Genomic DNA, 23,770 nt, shown 5'->3' with positions numbered 1-23,770 from the left:
GCCATCTACTCCTCTTGTGTGTATTTGCTTCTTGTTCTAGAGCTTTGAGATGAGCTGTTAAGCTGCTAGTATATGCTTTCTCCAATTTCTTTACGGAGGCACTCAGATCTATGAGTTTTCCTCTTAGTACTGTTTCACTGTGTCCCCTAAGTTTGGTTATATTGTGTCTTTATTTTTGTTAAACTACAAGAAGTCTTTACAGATTTAATGCAATCTCCATCAAATTTCCAACTCAATTCTTCACAGAGATAGAAAGAGCAATTATCATATTCATTTGGAATAACAAAAATAAAAGCAAGATATTGAAAACCATTCTCAACAATGAGAGTTTTTGGGAAAACCACCATCCCTGATCTCATGCTGTACTACAAAGCAATAGTGATAAAAATGGAAGGGTATCAGTACAGAAACAGGCATATAAATCAGTTGAATAGAATTGAAGACCCAGAAATGACCCTACACACCTATGGTCACTTGATCTTTGACAAAGAGTCGAAAACCATCAAGTGGGGGGAAAAAGGCAGAATTTTCAACAAAAGGTGTTGGTCCAACTGGCAGTCAGCATGTAGAAAAATGCAAATTGATCTATTCTTATCTCCTTGTACAAAGCTCAATTCCAAGTGCATAAATGACCTCCACATAAAACCATATATGCTGAATCTAATTGAATAGAAAGTGGGAAAGAACCTGGAACACATTGGCACAGGGGAAAATTTTCTGACTAGAACACCAATGGCTTATGCTCTAAGATCAACAATTGCTATTTGGGACCTCATAAAAATGAAAAGCTTCTGTAAGGCAAAGGGCACTGTCAATACAGCAAAACTGAAACTCACAGGTTGGGAAAAGATCTTTCCCAACCATACATCTAATTGAGGGCTAATATCAAAAATATACAAAGAACTTAAGAAGTTAGACTCCAGAAAACCAAATAACCCAATTAAGTGGGGGTACAGAGCTAAGCAAAGAATTCTCAACTGAGGAATCTTAAATGGCTAAGAAGAACTGACAGAAGCCTGATTTAGCTGTCTCCTGTGAGGCTTTGCCAGATCCCAACAAATACAGATGCTTGCAGCCAACCATTAGACTGAGCACAGGGTCCCCAAATGGAGGAGTTAGAGAAAGGACTGAAGGAGCTGAAGGGGTTTGAAATCCCATAGGAAGAACGACCATATCAACCAACCAGAGCCCCCAGAGCTCCCAGGGATTAAACCACCAACTAAAGAGTATACATGGAGTAACCCATGGCTCCAGTCACATATGTAGCAGAGGATAGCCTTGTCATACATCAATGGGAGGAGAGGTCCTTGGTCCTGTGAAGGACTGATTCCCCAGTATAGGTAAATTCCAGAGTAGGGAGGCAGGACTGGGTGGGTGGGTGGGGGAGCACCCTCATAAAACCAGGGGCAGGAGGGATGGGATAGGGGCTCTCCAGAGGGGAAACTGGAAAGGCAATAACATTTGAAATGTAAATAAATAATAAAATATCCAATAATAGAAAGAAATGTTCAATATCTTTAGGCATCAGAGAAATGCAAATCAAAGTAACCCTGAGATTCTAACCACACCAGTTAGAATGGCTAAGATCAAAAACTCAGGTGATAGCAGTTGCTGGTGAGGATGTGGTGGAGGAGGGACACTCCTCCATTGTTGGTGGGATTACAAGCTGCTACAATCCTTCTGGAAATCAGAATGGTGGTTCCTCAGATAATTGGACATAGTACTACCTGAGGACTCAGCTATACCACTTCTGGGCATATACCCAGAAGATGCTCCAACATATAACAAGGACATATGCTCCACTATGTTCATAGCAGCCTTATTTATAATAGCCAGAAACAGGAAACAACACAAATATCCCTAAACAGAGGAATGGATACAGAAAATATGGTACATTTAGAAAATAGAGTATTACTCAGCTATTTAAAAAAATGACTTCATGAGATTTGCAAGCAAATGCAGGGACCTAGAAAATATCATCCTGTCTGTGGTAACCTAGTCACAAAAGAGCACAATGCTATGTACTCACTGATAAGTGGATATTAGCCAAAAACTTGGAATACCCATGACTCATATAAAACCCAAGAAGAAGGAAGACCAAAGTGCGGGTGCTTCAGTTTTACTTAGAAGGGGGAAGAAAGTAATCTCAGGAGGTAGAGGGAGGGAGGGATCTGGGACAGAGGGAGAGAGGAGATGGAGGAAAAAAGAAGGGCAGGATCAGATGCTGGAGGAGATGGAAAAGTACAGAGGGTCACAATTTGAAAGGAGGTATGTAGCAGTAGGGGAGGGAAAACTGAGGGTAGCCACTAGAAAGTTCCAGATGCCAGGGACCCAAAAGGTTTCCAGGACTCAACAGGGATTTCATTAGCTGAAATATTCAACAAAGGGGAGAGAGAACCTGTACATACCATATCCAGTGGATAGACACGGCCCCTGGTTGAGGGAAGAGGCCACCAATTCATCTCAAAAATATTAATTCAGAATTGCTCCTGTCAAAAAGGAATGCAGGCACAAAGAGTGGAGCAGAGGCTGAAGGAAAGGCCATTGAGAGATGGTGCCACCTGGGGATCCATCTTATCTGTAAACACCAAACCCAGACACTATTGCTAATGCCAAGAAGCACTTGTTGATAGGAGTTTAGCATAGCTGTCCCCTGAGAGGCTCTGCTAGAGCCTGACTAATACAGATGGGGACACTAGCAGCCAACTATTGGTCTCAGCATGGGGATCCCAATGGAGGAGTTTGGGGAAGGATTGAAGAGGCTGATGGGTTTGCTACCCAATAGAAAGGAAAACAATATCAACCAATCATATCCCTCAAAGTTCCCAGGGACTAAACCACCAACCAAAGAGTACACATGGACCCATGGCTCCAGCTGTGCATATAGCATAGGATTGCCTTATCTGGTACCAATGGGAGGGGAGCCCCTTGGTCCTGTGGATGCTGATGACTTAGCATAGAGCCATGTCTGGCTGTCGAAGTGGAAATGGGTGAGTGGGTGGGGAGCTCCCTCATAGAAGCAGGGGGAGGCGAAGGGGATAGGGTGTTTGTGGAGGGGAAACTAGGAAGGGGGATAACATTTGAAATGTAAATAAATAAAATAATGAATTAAAAAAAGAAAAAAGTACATACAAGCATTATATTGTCTGTATTTCATCAATATGTCCTTGGATATAAATATTGATATCCATAAAAAATTTTGTCTAACCATCTATATATTCATTTTTAGTGACTCTGTCCTTCTAGTAGCTCTCTGCACTGCCTCCACTAAGATGGTTTGCTTTTATGTTCTTTTTAACTGTTTTTTAAAATCTATCTTTAACCTACACATATACATATAAACATTTACATACACATAGATATAATAATACATAATACACACATAATACATACATACATAGTGCATGCATACATACATAGACATACATATTTCCTGAGGTGTAATGCAGGATATAAGAGTTAATATAAGAGCAAAACCTGGAATAAAAACACCTACGTTTGTGCTAATGGCCAACTATTAAGGATGTGAACTTATGTTCCTATAAAACAGCTACATCTATGTTAACAAGCACCATAGGAAGGACTGGATAGAATTTTTGACTGTGGAGATCAAATGTTACAGATCCAAAGCTAAACTTTTCCTGGGGTGTCTATAATCCCCTTAATAGGCTATTTTAATTATCAAATGAACGCATACAGAATGCCATCTATTTATTTGTGTCTTTATTTCCCTATCAGAATTGTACTTTTTTTTTGTATATATATTTAGACTACTTACTATTTTACTATTAAGAATAATCTATCTGAAATTATTTTATCCTTTCAAACTCTATCATAGTTGAACTATTCTTTTCATTTCTTTTGTAAACATTTTATTTTGTGCAGGAACACAACTTCTGTTTGACTCTGAGTCTTGAGTCTGTTTTCCCCCCAATACTTGGCTGACCTTAAACACATTCCTAAATCTTTTGGAACCTCATTCTCTCATTAAATAAAATATGCTAAATGCTTTCTAAACTCTTTCCCTTTACAAAATTCTGTGATCGTGCATACATATTCCATCCCTTTAATTGTACATATAAGGAAAAAATCCAACTTTCTAGTCATAGCTCAGAAGCCAGAGGAATTTGAATAAGCATCTCTTAGTTGGTGTCTGCACTCCCATGCTCACTGAAGCATTATTTATGTCTTAGTCACAGAAGCAAATTAAATGTCTGATGCTGAATGAGTGAATAAACCTGTGTAGATAGTAAATTGAAATATCATTTAGAATTAAAAAGGGGGAAAGTCTGGGTTTTTAAATCACTTGTTAAACCTCCCAGACTTATATATACTGCCAAGCTTAGTGTATTTTATTATTAAAACAAGAATGTTAGTGATTCAAGTTATGAGTGTGAAGACTGTTAGGGGTATGCTTAAAATATCATATTTCCAAAAATACCTGGGAATATTAATCCATAGTTCCGGAATCTCAAATGACTGGAAACACAGAATAACTTTAATTTATGAAATTATGTTATTGTTAGTGACTAAATGTACTCATCATAAAAAACAGAAATATTGATGCAGTAAAAATATTTTTAATCAAAACTAACAATTCAGACAACGAGTTATGTACTATAGCAAGATTTATCCTGGGGGATCAGAGAAGGCTGGGTCAAAATTAAGAAAATCAATTAGTGTGATCTATCACACTAGTACACTGAAAAAGTAATATCACACAATTACATCAATAACTGTAGAAAATCCTTTAAGAAACTCAGCATACATTTGTGGTGTAAACTTTATCTAGCATAGTGTACACTGATGTAAATGAGAAACTTTACGGGTAAAATGAGTAAAACAAGGCACTCCCATACCATCACCCTTTAACATCATTGCCAGTCTTATCTAATTTAATGAGACGGAGAAAAAACAAGTTTGGAAAGGAAGAAATAAAACTGTGCTTACTTCTAGATGATATGGCTTTATATTAAAAGCTATGAAAAATCAGAAAAATAATCCTAGACATTTTCCCAAATTAAATATGAAGTAAAAATGCAACATTATTTATACTTAATGTCATACTTAGATACAATTTTGACAGAAGAAATACAATGTACTATATGAGGAGAAACTATAATCAACCTTGTATCCTTGGAGCTGCAATAGAGGCATGAATATTATAGAAGTAATCAATAACTTTATGACTGGATTTCAGGCCTATTCTCCAAAACAAACTCGTACTTGATATGGTTAATTGGATAAAATAATCCCATTGCTACCTAGGTCACCAGCCCTATGGGAAAACCTAGAATTATTATTTTGCTAAGTAAACTTAGAGTCAAACTTCTCTCTAAATTATTTTCTTTATAGCCATAGATTAAAGCAACGCTAATCAAAGAAGCATGTTTTTGCAGTAGATGACAATAATAGAGACTCACAACTGGTCAATGAACAGAGAATAAGACACAGTTGACTGATTACCTCTGAATCAGACATCTATATCACACTCCCTTGCCCCAAGGCTCAGGGATCATTGTGGAAAAGAACACCAGATTATTAGAGTCAGAGGTAGTGGATATCTATGGCAATAAACAAGCATACAAACAAACAAGCAAACAATTTGCTGGACATGCCAGCGCTATTGTGCTAATGAGCTCAAAGCAGCTATGAGTGTATCCTCAATATCTCTGCACAATGTTAAGTCATTCAAATTCCTCATCTGGAAGGGGGTGGGGTGATTATAAAATGTCACCCGTAGCTGAGAAGCTATTGGCAACTGCTGGCTGAGGTGAAGGGAGAATAAGGTTTCTTCATGGATATGGTTTGTGGATGGCTCCTCATGTTTTAATACATGATCTCACACCTTTGCACAGACAGCAATAAGTGTGTACAGTGATGGGAGGGGTAGGGGGAGTGTACTGGCTAGTTTTGTATCAACTTGACACAGCTGGAGTCATCACAGAGAAAGGAGCTTCAGTTGAGGAAATGCCTCCATGAGATCCAGCTGTAAGGCATTTTCTCAATTAGTGATCAAGGGGGAAAGGCCCCTTGTGGGTGGGACCATCTATGGACTGGTAGTCTTGGTTCTATAAGAGAGCAGGCTGAGCAAGACAGTAAAGAACATCCCTCCATGGCTTCTGCATCAGCTCCTGCTTTGTGACCTGCTTGAGTTCCAGTCCTGACTTCCTTCAGTGATGAACAGCAATATGGAAGTGTAAGCTGAATAAACCCTTTCCTCCCCAACTTGCTTCTTGGTCATGATATTTGGGCAGGAATAGAAACCCTGACTAAGACAGGGAGCAAGAGGGAGGCTGTGAGAGAGAGACATTGTGAGAGCGAGCACATACATTTGAGAGAAAAATTCTAGTAGCTGAAGGCTAGTAGAGGAATCAAAGGGAAGGAAAGGGTAGATTTAATCAAAATACATTATATGCATATACAGAATTCTCAATAAAAAAGGAAAAATAATATTGATGAATGAAATCAGAGAAGTCAGTAGAATGTGAGCTATCATATTTAGGGGCAAGGAGACTCAGTATACTCAACACTTGCTGACAGCATTTCTTTGTTACTTGATCTATGAATTTAGTAAAATACAAGTATAGCCATATAAGGGAATGTGCTTAAAGTTTTGAAATCATACACATTAAGCTGGTTAAAAATAGAAAAATTTGGATTGTATAGTTTATCATAATTAAAAAGCCTTTCATCTCGGCTAAGGAGGGAAGAACAGGAAAATGCAAAGCAGACACACAAATGCACACAGCCAGATCATGTATGAGGTGATGGCTTTAAAGCTAAGAGAGTTGATCAGAAGAGCTCAGTGATGGCAGGATAAAACTTTTTCAACTCTAAGCCTCGTGAAGAACAAGCACTGTGGAACTATCAACTGTTAGAAGCCGTGCTGCACTCTTTGCTCTCTTTCATTTTTACATTTATTATTTATTTGTGTATGTGCACACTCATGCATGTGCATTTATGTAGAGCCAGAAGTCAGAGGATGACTTTCAGAAGTCGGTTTTCTTTGTTTACTCTGTGGATTCTAATGCTCAAACTTAGGATGTCAAATGCTTGATGGGAGGTGCCTTTACCCACTGAGTCATCTTGCTAGCCTTCTTCTTCTTTTCAAATGTTAGCCTTTGTGTTTAAAAGAGTTCTATTTAAAAGGATAGCAGAGTCAACTAAGCATCTGTATGGAAAGAAAAATAACATAACATAATTAATTAATTAATTAATTAACAATAGTGAAAATGTAAAAAGACATAAGCACAGATAAATATTATACTGTGTTTTTATTGTATATATTTCAGTATAATGAAGGCAGTATCGTTCTCACGGGTAAATATTTGTTGGAAGAATGTTGTGGGAAACTGCAACATGAGAAAATAAACTTGACACAAAATTAAATTTGGTTAAAATGCTTATGCATAAAGAAATGGGAGAAAACAAATACATGAACTGTGATGAATGCAGGTTGTGGACTGCCCATGGGTTTTATTTTCCTGCTTACATGTCTGTGATTTGCATGTTTTTAGAGATGATCAATATGGTTTTCCCTGTCAAGAAAGAATATTCAATACAGAGGAGCAGAACAGAAGACTGCACTGTGAGGCTGATTTGCTCTTCCAAGCAGCCTGTCCTGTCCTGCCCTGCTCTTCCCTCCCACCCCCAGCAGTGCTGCTGCAGCCTTTCCTTTGTCCCTCTGCTCTTGCAGTCATCTTACTGTGTGGGCAGAATGAGAATAAAATGCTGATGTTGAGGAAACTGTATGTGATACCATCGGGAAGAAATTAAGAATCCGTTTTAAATGAAGATTGGAGGATTTGTCGACAAGTTGGAGAGTATCCAGAGGACCAAGGGATGACTGAAGACCTGAAGATGGAGGCTGGCTGGAGAGGAGAGATGAAAAGACAGTGTGTTTAACTTGGCCCCACTGTAAGCAGATTTTGAAAATCAGCACTGGAGCTCAATCAAACAGCCAGCAACTGCCAGGCAGATCCCCATCCCAAGTGACCCCAAGAGGTCACAGCCCACTCTTAAAATGTCCAGTGCTTTTTAGTTCAACCTGAGGTTAAAGACCATATCTTCCACAAAGCACAGACTGCTTTGCATGTGTGCCAAGAGCTTGTCTTCAGTGTGCCTTCAAGATGCAAACATTGTGTAGAGGAAGCAAACCTCTAACATTCCTGGTGACAAAAAAATGCTGACACAGCCAGATACATTTTGCCAGGTCTGTTCAGTACAAGTTCTATGACGACAAAAGAAAGAAAAAAAAAGTAAAAGCTTCTTCTCCTTCTCCTTCTCCTTCTCCTTCTCCTTCTCCTTCTCCTTCTCCTTCTCCTTCTCCTTCTCCTTCTCCTTCTCCTTCTCCTTCTCCTTCTCCTTCTCCTTCTCCTTCTCCTTCTCCTTCTCCTCCTCCTCCTCCTCCTCCTCCTCCTCCTCCTCCTCCTCCCCCTTCCTCTTCCTTTCTTCTTGCAGTTCATTTTTCATGCTTCATTTTGCATTTATTGTGGGTGGAACATGGAAGAATAGCTTTGACAGGAAAGAAAGAAAGAAAGAAAGAAAGAAAGAAAGAAAGAAAGAAAGAAAGAAAGAAAGGAAGGAAGGAAGGAAGAAAGGAAGGAAGAAAGAAAGGAAGAAAGAAAGAAAAAGAAAGACTAAAAATGCAAGTCTGGGAGTTTGAGTGAGTTCTGTGAGTGAGAGTGGCCAGGGGAGGTACCTGCAGAGATGGCAGGCTCATCCACAGCTCCCAACTTCAATTGCATTGACATAAAAGTTAGGGCAGCATTGGACATGCAAACTTTATATGCCCCAGTACAGGAGAACACCAGGGCCAAAAAAATGGGAATGGGTGGGTAGGGAAGTGGAGGGGAGGGTATGGGGGACTTTTGGGACAGCATTGGAAATGTAATTGAGGAAAATATGTAACAAAAAAAAAAGTTAGGGCAGAGGACAATAGCCTATCTACAGTTGTGGAGGAGGAGGAGGAGGAAGAGAGGACCCGTGTGTCCTCAGCTAGAGCACCACCTGGGATCTTGACACATTTGTATCTGTCACATTGTCAAATTGCACCATAGACCCATGCAAAGCAGTTCTGCTGCTGCTTTTCAACTTCTTTGCAATAGAATCGTAACACTTTCCATCTGCCCTCTAGCCTGTCCCAGATATCCTCTTTCAAACTATGCCCTGTCCTTCCTCTTCAAAATTGATAGCTTTTTTTCTTTGTTATTGTTACTCTCATACATATGTATGTATATGCACAAATGTACAAGTAGTTATGTGCATATATATTGTATTTATGAAACCTACTTGCTGAGTCTGGTTTTGTTGTTTGTGTATACAAGGTTTCATGGCTGATTAACTGGATAACCAATAATAGGGCCTTTCCCCTGGGAGAGGCTATTTCTTTTTCCAGCAATCAGTTGTCTATAGTTCTGTGTCTATGTGTGTCTACCTGGCAAAATTCTCTCCTTTTCAGGTCTAAATGTCCATTGATATTGTCATTGTCATGGTCTGGTTTATGCAGCTATTTTGAGGAGGGACTATTTCACAGTAGAGTTCCTGGTATTTTGGCTCTTACATTCTTTCTACCACCTCTTCTCTGAGCCATAGTTGTAGTAGCTGTGATGCAGGTACATACCTTGAGCATAGCCTCTCCATGATCTGTTGATCTATGTATCATGTCTAGTTGTGGTTTTCTGTGATGGTCTCCATGTGCTGTGGAGATGTTTCTTTGATGAGGTAATTATTGGTATTATGTTAGTTATGCTTATGTGTGGACATAAATATGCGTTTCAGAATGTAGTAAGATTATGCTGGCCTAACAATATGACTGTAGTATAGTAGATTCTTTTCTAAGATCCGTGACCTCACTAGATCCAGGAATGGTGTCCTGTACCAGATATGACTTCCCTCCTGAGAGAGGACCTTAAGTCCAATTGTGCCAACAAGCGAGTACGACTTTTTGCACATTATGCATATCGTGCCCTGCTTGTAATTGCCATCAGTGTTGTATGGGCAGGATCAATTTGTGGCTTCCCATCATTGTCAGCTTCATAGTATGATCTGAAACCATGGAAGAATGAAGCTTTCAGGGGCGATTCAGTCTACATCCGAAGCGTGAGGAGTCTTCAGCACTAATGTCCCACTCCCATCCCCTGAGAGACAACCAAAGTCTACATTAATAATCTATATTGTTTGGGAGCCAATCATTTTGAAAGGAAGTTTCTCATGCCCAGTACTGGTTTATTTCATTAGTTTATTTTCCCCTATAGTGGGGCATTATCAGTCCAAGAGGCTTCACTTTTATTTATATAAATTTTACATAAATATGAAATAATTGGATTCCATGAGACTTTATCAAATAGTCTTGGTGTTATTTGTCCATTGTCTCATCTACTCCTGTATTGACCTCCCTCCCTCCAGTTAGAATCCTCTCCCAAGTTATTCAATCTCCTACTTTATATTATTTTTATCTTGCAATTCTCCACTCAAGACTCTCTGACCTATCATCACTTTATACTTTTTGGGTTTTGTGGTTATTCCATGTTGTATTCTCACATCTGAAGACTTGGAGCTAGAAACCACATATGAGAGAGAACACTGAGCTTTTGGCTTTCGGAGACTGACTTATATCACTTAATATAATCCTTTTTAGGTCCATTTATTTGCTTGAAAATTTCATAATTTCAGTTTTGTTTACAGCTCAATTAGTATTCCATTGGTATATGCATATTTTCACCACCAGCTCATCTGCCAAAAGGCATTTAGGATGTTGCTTTTTCCTTGCTCTTGTGAATATGGTGGCAGTGAATACAGCTGAAGACGTCCTGTGGGTATATACCAAGAAGTGATATATCCGGGTTTTATGATAGACATATTTTTAATTTTTTGAGGACTTTGTATACTGATTTTCAAAGTGATTGTACCAATTCGAATTTCTACCAGAAGTGACTGAAGGGTTCTCTTTCTCTACAACCTCACAAGCACTTGGCATTTGTTCTGTTGATCTTAGCCATTCTGGCCAGGGTGAGATGAAATTGAAATGTTATTATTTGTATTAATTTAACTGCTAAACATAATGAACATGTTCTTAGGTATTTCTTTGCTACTTTTATTTCTTCTATTGATAACTCACCATTTAGATCCCTATCCCATTTGATAACTGCGTAATAAGTTTTCTTGACTCTGCTTTCTGAGTTTTGCATATTTTGCATATTAGTCCTCTCTCTCTCTCTTCATATATATATATATATATATGGATTTCATGAGGCTTTATCAAATAGTCTTGGTGTTATTTGTCCATTTGTCCATTGTCTTACCTACTCCTGTATTGACCTCTCTCCCTCCAAGTTATTCAATTAGAGTCCCCTCCCAAGTTATTTAATTTCCTACACACACACACACACACACACACACACACACACACACACACACACACATATATATATATAATGATGTATAACTGACATGGCTTCTTTCTCATCTTGTGGGGTTTTCCTTCATTGTCTCATTTCCCTACCTGTGCAGAAGGAAGCCTTTTCATTTTACAAGGGCCCTGTTGCCAGTTGTTGCACTTAAATCTTTGGCAAATGAAGTCAGAATGTCTTTTCCTGCACCTGTATCTTGTATGGTACTGCCTATGTTGTCAGCTAATAGTTTTAGAGTTTCATGTTTGAAATTGATGTCTTCGATCCTCATGGATCTAGTTTTTGTATAGGGTAATAGACATAGGTCTAATTGCACTCTTCTGCACGTGGACATCAGTTTTCCCAGCACCAATTTTTGAAGATGCTGCCTTTTCTTCAGAGTATCTTTTGCCACTTTGTCAAATATCAGATGGATGTATATACAAGTTCCCTCTATTTTGTTCCATTGATCTACATGTTTGCTTTTGTGCCAGCACTCTTTATAGCTCCATAATGTATCTTGTAGTCTGGAATGCAAATCCTTTCAGTACTTCTTTTCTTTGCTCAGGATTGCTTTGCTATTTGGTTTTTTTTCCCCAATGTAATATCCCGTAACAGATAGAAAATCAGAAGCAAGGAAAAAAATTAATCTAGAGCTTTATATCCCCACATTTTTCTCTTCAGAGTTTCTCAAAGCCTTCCTTACTTTGGAGGGAGCTCAGTATGCTCATTAGAGCATGTCAGCCACACTGTGCTCTGATAAGTTGATTCTCAGCTCATTCTATTCATATGATTAAACACTTAGAAAGATGTAAAATATTATTAGAGGTTACACATCAATTTTGGAAACTTGTATTTTGGCTCATTCGTCCTGAAATACTCAAGCTCTATCAATAAGAAAGATACAATTTGAAGAGTTTATAAATCCGGTTGGAAACTCATTTTTAATCTTTTCTTATGCTCTAAGATACTGTTTGACTCCAAGCCTGTTGGAGTGATACTCTGGGGTGTGTACGTGTGTTGATGGTTTCTTGCTTCTTTATAAATGTCACTAAGATACCATAAAATAGTCTCATCTCTCATCTTTTCATGATTTGATTGCAAAAAATAAAAAAATTCAAACATTCACGATCCATATTGGTGATTTTTTATTTTAGTGGCAATGATTAGTTGCATTTGTCATGCCAAGATGATAGAGATTAGAGTACAGTGTGTCACATAGAAACACACAGTTCTGTGATATTAAGGCTTATTGTGATACACCTATTCTCTTTATTGGAGATGCTTATTCTTGAAGCACTATTGAATCATTTGCTTGTTCTTAGATATGAATTATTTAAGATTTAATCAGTGATCCTTTTGAATTATGATACATTCAGACATATGTCTGGCTGAATTCACCACTTAAGAGGAAAATCACAGATGGACCAAGGCTGAGCCAAGATCAGGATTTTTGGATTCAAAAATAATATTTATTGTCTGTTTTATACCAGAACCACTAAATATGGACTCAATGGTAAAACCCAAAAACCTCTTTTTAAAATGCCTTGTATGTAGAGATTGTCATTGTAAATTCTGGGATTTGGAAAGCCCTCAGTTCCCCTGTGTGTTTGACTATATCTTATGAGTAACTATTAATGTAGTACAAGCAGATAAATAATTATATCTTTTTAACAGCAAATAAATTGATTGCCGCTATGTTGAATTAGACCCTCTCCTCAGTGATTTGACCATTAACTCTATTGAATTACTAGGATCACGCAGTTGATTATATGAGAAATAAAATCTAGATGTTCACATTGCATTGATTCTACTGGTATTTTCATGTATCAACTTTGTTAGGGTAAGGTAAAATGAAAGTTTGCTCCTTTTTTCATTTAGGCAACATGCCAAATATAGAAAATAAGGCTTTCATAGTTCTTTGCTGGGTATAAGATGGTTAAGTTGCTAAGGAGCTGCTTATTGCATAAAAACATTTCAAATCTGGTTTACTATATAGATGTATGATTTGTAATCACAAGAATAAGGAAGACAAAAAGAAAAGAAAGGCAAGAAAAGAAGCCAGTGGGAATTCTAGGTCCAGTGAGTGTATCTGACTTTTTCTTAGCTCTCAGACTGAAGGCTGGGAGATAATGAGAAGACAGTGTTCAACTCATAGTTGCCAATTCCAATGAGACATATGACCTTTCAGTGTCTTTGTGAATGAACCAGCAGCAAAAGAGCAGTGGGAAAGATCGGCATGACCAAATTGGCCACGAGGTCTCTTAGATAAACATATGATGATGCTGGCATTCAGTGTTCTTATGACTTTCTGTGGCTTCCTTAGACTAGGGAATTTTCCTCATTACAACAGACAGCCCTGTCTTTCATCCTGTGGTAATAAGGAAAAGGCCTCTGGTGTGACACATTGGCTCACTGTGTGACTAAGAAAATGACAGTTATTTCACCCTCTAACATCAGCTAGCTCCAGGTCTACTCAGAACAATATTCATAACAAAGACAAACAAGAATCCAGTCAGTAGGTTTTTAAATTTTCGTTTACATTTTCTTTGTTTTCTTTGTTTTTAGTAGGTAATATAACACTGAATCTAAAAGGAATGCAATTAGGCTTATCATGCGTTTTATCATATAATATGGAATACTTAAAATTCCTTTTAAATTATATGTACACACTGTGGATGCACACAAATGAGTCCAGTGCCCAGGGAAACAGAACAAAACATCAGGACTTCTGGAACTGAAGTTGTAGAGAGTGGTGAGCCCTCTGACATGGGTTCTGGGATTCAAACTGGGGTCCTATGCAAGAGAAGTATGAATTCTTAACTATTGAGCCATTTCTCTAACTCATTTTCATTAAAAATAATTTAAAAATCATACTGTAGTCTCATAATTTCCCCTTCTTTCTATTCTCCCAACCTCTTAATGTTCCTCCTGCCACTCCCTAAATCCTGGATTACACACACACACACACACACACACACACACACACACACACACACACGTATATGTATATATACATGTATATGTATACATGTTTTAGGTTGATCACTTCATATTGTACAGCCAATTACCTGGAGAAGATGGATTCTCAGCTTCAGTCATTAGTTGCTTGTAGTTCTATAGGTGTAGAGTCTGATGAATTCTGTTTTCCACAGTTTTGTCTTGTAAAACTGTGTTGCCATCCTCCAGGTTTGTTAAGATTTTATGGGGATAGCTTTCTTGTCATATCTAGTTGATTCATTCAAAGACTTCTGACTTCTTTGGATCACACAGTCTTTTTTGCTTCCTCTTTTAGGGTATTTCTTGAGCCATTGGTATAGGGGTTGTATTATAGATGTATTATTTGAGGCTGGGCATCCTGTAGTCAGTTGTTCTCTGAATATTGACCAACTGTGGATTTCTATCATCATCTCTGTCTACTTGATGAAGTGAGAGCTACACTTATTTGAGTATTTGGGAAAGTGGCAGCAGTAGGTTCTTATAGGTTGCATATCCTTATCAGCATCATTTATGGTACAGGCCTGAATTTTCTCCTGCTGAACCTGCCTTGCATCCAATTACACAGCTGTTGGTTACCACACATGCATGAGTGCCATTATTGCATCTTTGGGTGTACATGATGGTCATTTATTGTGAATTGCAGGCTTCACAGGTGGGCAACACTCATAATTATTTCACTCAGCCTTGGTAGTTTACATATAACTACAAATGCTATGAAACAAATTCTCAGAGTAGGTTTCCAGATCACTGATACAGATCAATTCATTTAAGTCCTGTGTCCTGAGTCATGGTTTCTTTAAATTCTGGAAAGCAACCAAAGACAATGGCATATATTGTTTTGGAGTCTCTTGGATTCTCTTGACCAACATCTCCAAAGAAGATTTTTTTTCATGCCTGGTCCCTGCCTTTGGAATATTATCACCCCAAGTGGTATAACTTCATTTAAATATATTTGCATATATTATATATAATTTTAGGTAAACATAAAATAATGTAACTCGCTATGGCTTTTTAAAGAATCTTTAGTGCTTTTCTGATCCCTGCATCCTGTTTTCCTCCCTACTATTCCCCTCCCTCCACTTTTGACATTTCCCATTTCCTTATTTTCCCTCCATATTATTTGTAGTTCACCATTAACTTCTTTGTTGATTCTCTGGTTCCTGTTGTTGCTTCAGGTTATACTCATATCTGAAGATTGGAAATAGGAATCACAAAAGAGAGAACATATGGTACTTATTTTTCTGAAACTGAGTCACCTCACTCAGTATATTTTCTAGTTTCATCCATTACTTACGTGCAAAGTTCATGCAGGTTTCCTTTGTGTATCGTACGATATTTTCATTACAAATCCAACTTCATTGCATTCTGTAGTTTGAAAAATTTACCATTCTCTCTTCTAGCTCCTGCTGTTTGCCAGTGATTGTTATCTGTCCTTGGCTTGTAGCCACATCACTGTCATGTCTGCCGCTGTCATTATTCCTATTTCTGTTCTGTGTGTTTATGAAAAGAACAACTGTAATTGGATTTAAGGCCCATATGGTTATTTAGAATGATCTCATTTCATGACTTTAAACCTTACTTTATCCTCAAGGTCCTTTTTCAAAATTAAATCACATTTACAAGTTGTGAGAAGATAGATATATTTTTATGAGGTTATCATTCAACTCATTATCCTGGAAAATAGTTATTGTAGCTGATGATAGGGGCCTTGGGAATATATATTAAAATGGACTTTGAAAACAGAACCAACTACTATCCTCCAAACATTAAATACCCTTCATTAGGGGGTGGATGGAGCACCATAGGTCACCCAGGAATGCAGGAGAGGGAGCTCAGAGGCTTAAGAAAAGCAGTATCAGGACTATGAATCTAACTACTGTTACTTTAGGAAAACAGGGAAAGCTGATAGTGGCTAGTCACTAATCTGAAGTGAAATGCGAAAGCCAGAGGGACCTCTCTGCCAGCTTATGAAAGGCTCCCAGCTCCTGCATATGGAAGGCAAAACAGTCTAGGGCCAGCCCCAGGATTTTTTTTTTTTTTTTTAGGGGTAGTCAAATTCCATGGAAGGCTATTAACCTTGGGAAGGCAGTTAAGCTTACAGCTGGGCCCTGACTGAGAAGTACTGAGATCCCTAATGTGTCAACAGAATATCCATGCTGTTGCATCATAACTTCTAAGCAATTTCCCTAGAGTTCTTTGACACTACAGAAATGGTTACTTCTCCTTACAAAAGTCCAAACCTTCTCTTAAAGGCAATGTACTCGATTACTCTTAAAATATTACATTCTTTTTCATTAGTATCTGCCCATCTCCTACCCTGGCTAACTTGAACTGTAAACATGGCACAATGTAGAATAATCTGGAAAGATAGTATCAATGGGACAATTTTTATTTCATATTATCCCGATGTATTTTTGTAGAGAATTGTTTTGATTGGTCTAGCCTACTACTTGCGGTACCATTGCCTAGGCAGGTGATCCTCAATGGTATAGAAAAGCTAGCTGAGCATCACCCTGCTCACCTGCCAGCCAACAGCACCTTCCATGGCTCTTGCTGCATTTCTTTGACTTGAGCTGAGTTTATGCGTTACAGGCAATGCTGTATAGAAGATGTGAAGAGGCAGCATGGGTACATTCAGTTTTCTCTGCTCCTGAGGAAACATGCTGTGTCTAGCTGCTTACCCTCAGTTCTTGCCTTGATTTACTCTCAGTGATGGCTGAAACCTAGAATTGTAAACGAAGGAAGTCTGGCTTCCTTTAAAGGTCTTTAAACCTTTTCTTCCTTTTGATCAGGATATTTTATGACAACAACAAACATGAAACTAGAACACTTTCCTTTTTACCTGCCAAGCCAATCTCTGATCTCATACGAAAATACATTCAGGCAGGAAAAATGCTAGTCCAGGTTCATAAATTCATTCTTTTTAATAGTTGAGTAGTACTCCATTGAGTAAATGGATACATTTTCTGTATCCATTCCTCTGTTGAGGGGCATCTGGGTTCTTTCCAGCTTCTGGCTATTTATAAATAAGGCTGCTATGAACATAGTGGAGCATGTTTCCTTCTTACCGGTTGGAATATCTTCTGGATATATGCCCAGGAGAGGTATTGCAGGATCCTCCGGTAGTACTATGTCCAATTTTCTGAGGAACCACCAGACTGATTTCCAGAGTGGTTGTACAAGCTTGCAATCCCACCAAAAATGGAGGAGTGTTCCTCTTTCTCCACATCCTCGCCAGCATCTGCTGTCACCTGAATTTTTGATCTTGGCCATTCTGACTGGTGTGAGGTGGAATCTCAGGGTTGTTTTGATTTGCATTTCCCTGATGGTTAAGGATGTTGAACATTTTTTCAGGTGCTTCTCAGCCATTTGGTATTCCTCAGGTGAGAATCCTTTGTTTAGCTCTGCACCCCATTTCTTAATGGGGTTATTTGATTTTCTGGAGTCCACCTTCTTGAGTTCTTTATATACATTGGAAATTATTCCCCTATCTGATTTAGGATAGGTAAAGATTAATACACACACACACACACACACACACACACACACACACATATATTCCTATTATGGCAGAGAAGAATGGCTCTAGAAAGGACCCTGAGTAGCATGGGTTAGCCATTGAGTTCTAGGATTTCAGCAAGTACCTCTTCTTAAGCATTCCAAAACATTTGATGCTCAATTAATACCTCAGAATCTTTAGTGTAATTTTAGAAGTCCAGCTCATTCCTGCCTGCTTTTTCAAAACTGTAGCATTATAGTATTATAAATTAGTCTATTGTTTTAGTTCACTATCCATCATTTATGCATTCAAAGACTTTGTCATTATTAATTTTTAAAATATTTTTATCATGGAGTAAAGTAATCATCATGCTAAAGAACAAAACAAATAAAACCAAAATAATGTTGGTATTTGTGTGTGAGTGTGTGTGTGTGTGTGTGTGTGAGAGAGAGAGAGAGAGAGAGAGAGTATGTGTGTGTGTGTGTGTGTGTGTGTGTGTGTGTGTGTGTGTGAAGTGCCTGTTATAAAGCAGACATTTTTGGACAAGGGCAGGAAGCAGCCACATTATTCATCCAAACATCACAAGAGTAATCTCTAGGTCACTGACTAATTCTCTTCTCCTTTGAAACCTCTTGAGCTAGGCTCTCATAATCTACATTGTTGTTAGCCATACTCTCTTCCCTGATGCAACTAGGATGGGCAATTACGCTCCACTTAAAATGTTCAATTGCTTTCCTAATCCAAAATCAAAAAGTCCACATTCTACCAAAAAAAAAAATGGTCAGTCCTGTCACAGTCATCCCTAAGTCCTTGGTACCACCTTCTGTCTTATTTAACATTTCTTTGCTGTGAAGAGACACCACAGCCATGGCAATTTTTATAAAGGAAAATTTTAAATGGGACTTGCTTACTGTTTCAGAAGTTTAGTCCAATATCATGTCAGGAAGCATGGCAGAATCCAGGCAGACATGGTGCTGGAGAGACTGCTGAGAGTTCTACATCGCATCAGCAGGCAGCAGGAAGAGATAATGCCTCTAGGCTGTGCTTGGGCTTTTGAAATCTCAAAGCCCACTCCCCAGTGACACACTTCCTCCAACAATGACACACCTACTTCAACAAGGCCACATTTCCCAATACTGCCAATCTGTATGAGCCTATAGGAGCCGTTTTTATTCAAAACACTGCAGCTTCCTTATATATGACCTTCAGCTCTTAATTCATGAATTTTCTCTCCTTTAGGCTGTTCTCAACACTCACAGAAACACCCATAAGTGTGTAACTTCATTACTTTTGGATCAAGATAATTTTGTCATTGGATTGGAAATTTGCTTCCTGGTAACCCTATCATTTTCTGACATCACCTCTGCAATTGGCCTTAGAAACATGCCATTGGTTTCTGTAAGTGAGAATGAAGAACAACACAGACTCCTTCCTCTTGTATATAACAGAGAGGAAAGACTGGTTGGCCTAGAAACCAGCCTTGGGTGGGAAAACATGACTGAGTCGAAGCCACCAAGGGTTGAAGCAACTTTAGTAATATTCTCTGGATTCTAAGATTGCTATTGAGGAGACAGATTTCTGAAATCATAAACTATCTGAGAAGTAGTTTGTTTGATTATGACACTGGAGTATATTGATCAACCATACCACTAGGTATGTTCAGAGGTAATGGTGTAATGTTTTTTCTTCTGGGAAGATGTCATCCCAAATGCAAACCCACGAGTAGTGCTGTTTTGGACTTGAACTTTACTTTCTCTTTTTGCACAGGATCTCTGTCCATAGTGCCATGGATACACCATGAATTTAGGTTAGGAAAATTTGAGGTTGACTAAACTAGGGTTCCCATGCTTGGTAAATTTCTTCACCTTTCTAAGCAAGGATGTTCATGGCCTTTTATAGCCTTGGAATGAAAAGAGAGTGTTATGTTTATAATTGACATACAGAAAAGTATTATAGAGATTGAAAGGGAAGACATTGCTTTCTAATTTCACAACTACTCCAAGTATCTGTTAAGCCAAATATAGAGCACTGTTCATAACCCTGTGAGTCCTATGGTCTTGCTATATGTGAGCTCTGGGTGTGGTATCTTGCCTCCCCCTAAAGTTTGTTCCCGAACTCTGAAAGCCTAACCAAAAAACAATTACTTTCCCCCAATATTAATTGTTATTCAAGTACAAGCTATTACTTAATTTAAAAAATGTTAACTGATGTTAATAAATTTTTCCTCTGTGATAGCTGAAATGGAGCGGATGCTTTATAAGCTGAGAGAACACAAATGCATCTTTCAGAAAAGTTTTAGAAGTTTGAAAAATCAAAGGAATACCACAGTCATCAAACCATCTAGATGTGGCTTACCGAGGAGATGAATCATGGGAGTTCTCATGCTAGGTTGGAAGATTTTGTTCGGCATGTCCCCTAAGGGAGACCTAGATCAATAGAAAGGAACTGAGGTTGGTGCAAAGTAAACCAGTCTAACAGCTGTGAGGCCTGGAGTTTACCCCTCAAAGAAATCACCAACATCTATTCCCTGGTGATTTTTCTCCTTCTTCCCCTCTTTTTATCTATCATTTATTTTTTCCCAGTCATGTGTGTGAGTGTGTCTCATTCTCTCTCTAACTCCTTCTCTTACTTTATATGAATATAAGCCTGATCTCATTATCTGCTCTAGTAATGTTGTATAAAATTGTAAACATTAAGCTAACATTCTAAGGAGAAAAACAGAATTAGGGCTTTTGAGCTTCTGGTCATAACATTTTAACAACACATTAATATATAACACAGAATTATATTTTAAGTATTTCTGTTTAAAAACTACATACTCTCTCTAAGTATGTGTATATATATACATATATACACTATACCCACACACACATATATAATGACATATCTATCTATCTATCTATCTATCTATCTATCTATCTATCTATCATCTCTCTATATCATTAGTGCACAGTAAATAGCACACACATACACACACACTTTTCAGGAGACAGATCCCACAGCCTTCTTAGGTTTAGGGACACCAGACAGCCTTTTAGCCAGTATGCACAGAGAACATAAAAATCACTAAAATCACTACAAAGTGTATAAACACACAACATGCGTAGAATTAGATTCATAGTGATGAGAGACTTGCTTACAACATCAGAACTGAAGCAGGAGAGCAGAGCATAGCTGTGTTTAGTCTCTGCTGGAATCCTGGTTGTCAAGCCACTCATATCTCCATCAGTCAGCACATCTGTAAATAGCCATGAGAGCACAGGGAGGATGTATTTTGTGTTTTCAAATGCTGAGTTCAAATATTGAGCTTTAAATGCTATGTAGGTAGTTCTATAAATATGGATGTTAACGTGATTATGCATATATAATCATATATGACATAATTAACATTCTTTTCTACTCTGTTCTTGACCATTGTATTTATACATATTCATTAATGAAGACATTAGGAAACTACATTGTACTTGGATACAAATTGCTGATGCTTGCACTTCTAAAAAGGGTAGGATTTTTACTAGTTGAGATATACTTGTTTGTGCTCAACCCAAACAATTTATGAAACTGGAAATATGACCAAGTAGGTAACCTCAAGTGTATTTTAAACACCATGAAGATATGAACACATCCAGGATCTCAGAGGATGAATGACAAAGTATCTGCCTGGCAGACTGCAAAGGCACATCTATACATTGAACAATGGAATATAACACATCCTACCTTAAACCCTTATTATGTACAAAAGAGGAGTTTCACCAGGACAGGAAAGAGGCGAAGCTAATCACATGGCCAGCCCATGCTAGGATAGAAGGGGCAGAGAGGCCCTGAGGCTTAGGACAAATGGAGGCGAACCAGGTCAAGGGAAGGCAGATTTCTGTGTGTTCCCTTTTCTCACAAGAACAGAAAGATGGAATTTAGCTTTTTTGTATTAAGAATCTTGAGAACTGACATGTCTATGAAAGAGAATGAAGAAATTCTACCCACAAGACTTGAGAAGTAACATGATTTGTCATAATTAATACACAAAGATTATATTTGTACTGAGTGTAGGAACCCAAAGAAGGGGCAGTCCTAAGTAAATGGTTTTTACCATGAACAAAGTCTGTCTAGGACTGCAGAAACAAAAGGCCCAGAGTATGTGAACACTAGCAACTGTGGCTTCCTCCTCACATAGTTATGGACTAAGACTGCTCCTATAGAGATACCCTAAAGAGAGTAGCCAACTGCTTCCCTTATGCTATACATAGTAAGCATGCTGAGGTCTCAGTTAAAGCAGTAAGAGAAACTCACATGATCCCAGCCTCATTGAACATAATTCCCTGTGTATGTTTTTTCTTCTTTCCCTTGCTACTGGGACCCAAGTACCATGTGTGAGATATGACACCAAAGCTTTTAGTTCTACCAAGAGAATTTGTGGGAGACATTAAAAAGCAAGCTGATAAAATTCCTGAGTCTCAGTTGAATCGTTCCTTTCATTGATATTACCAGAAGCAATCAGGTTTCTCACAGGACCTATCATCCTCACAAAGGATGAATGCTAATAAACTATGATTAAAAAAATTAGGAAGACACAACAGAAGTTGTAAGTGTAAGAATTAGCATGCTACCATTTAACGTAAAAGTAGAAAGAATAGGAAATATTTTTGAAATTAAAATTTTAAAAGGGATGTGAATTACAATGTAAGAAGAGAGCATTCCTAACAAAGAAAAAGTCTAATTAAAAAGAAACTTGAGGGACTGAAGAGATGGCTCAGAGCACTGGCAGATCTTTCAGAGGTTCTGAGTTCAATTTTCTGCAACCATATGGTGTCTCACAACCATCTATAATTAAATCTGATTCGCTCTTCTGATGTGCACGTGTACATGCTGGAAGAACTCTATATACATAATAAATACATAAATAGAAACTCAAAACTCTACAGCAAAAAAATGTTGGGACTTTTAAATGAAACATTTAATGGTTTGTATAAATACCAGGTTAGATACTTTTGAAAAGAGATTCAGTAATCTGGAAAATAGTTTTTAAAAATCCAAAATGTAGTACAGAATTACAGTGGAGGTTGTATTACAACCAAATTATGTAACACTAGGTCATATTAACATAGAACAATGAAGGAAATTGGAGTAAAATACTTGAAGTTTATGGTTCAGGCAGCAGGTATTAAATTGCTAATGTTGAGTCAAATATTCTAGCTAAATTGTTTTAAGTTATAAAAGTATAAGTGAAGGAATGACTTTCATTATGGCATTTACACACACACACACACACACACACACACACACACACACACACACACAAGCACAAGCACATGCATACACACAGAGATAGACTTTATTTTCTGCCTCCATCTTCCCTGCTCTTCCTTTGGCCCTCTTCTTCCCCCACAGTCCTCCCTCTGCTTTTCTGTCTCTAGCATTCCATTTCCATCCTTTCCTGTTTTCTTCTCTCCATCCTAGTCCTAATACTTCTATTTCCCATCTCTGATCTCACTTCTATTTTCACAGCTTATCCCCTCCCACATACATATTGCAAGTATATAAAAGTTAAATTCTGGGATCTGCATGTGAGAAAAAATGCAAGACAATGTCTTCTAAGTCTGGCATTCTTTGCTTTTTTTTTCTCTTATTTTTTATTTATTAGGTATTTTCTTCATTTGAATTTCCAATGCTATCCCAAAAGTCCCCCATACCCTCCCCCCACTCCCCTACCCACCCACTCCTACTTCTTGGCCCTGGCGTTCCCCTGTACCGAGGCATATAAAGTTTGGAAGACCAATGGGCCTCTCTTCCCAGTGCTGGCCGACTAGGCCATCTTCTGATACATATGCAGCTAGAGACACGAGCTCCGGGGTACTGGTTAGTTCATAATAATGTTCCACCT

General features: G+C 38.2%; 1 pseudogene across 1 annotated transcript in view; it reads right to left on the bottom strand.

The window, feature by feature from the left end:
• The window catches only part of LOC115029097 (U1 small nuclear ribonucleoprotein C pseudogene), a 205,529-nt pseudogene that overhangs the window by 76,563 nt on the left and 105,196 nt on the right, over window positions 1–23,770 (bottom strand). Inside the window, exons 2-3 of the transcript XR_003834674.2 lie at window positions 21,033–21,130; window positions 20,248–20,318 (exon numbers count right to left, since the gene is read on the bottom strand). The product of XR_003834674.2 is annotated as a U1 small nuclear ribonucleoprotein C pseudogene (transcript). The remainder of the gene's footprint in view (window positions 1–20,247; window positions 20,319–21,032; window positions 21,131–23,770) is intronic.

The sequence above is a fragment of the Mus caroli genome, unplaced genomic scaffold (assembly GCF_978045245.1).
Source record: "Mus caroli unplaced genomic scaffold, Mus_caroli_1 scaffold_15, whole genome shotgun sequence".
Classification (NCBI taxonomy): domain Eukaryota; kingdom Metazoa; phylum Chordata; class Mammalia; order Rodentia; family Muridae; genus Mus; species Mus caroli.
Note: the sequence above shows the minus strand (reverse complement) of the source record. Positions and strands in the feature narration are given on the sequence as shown.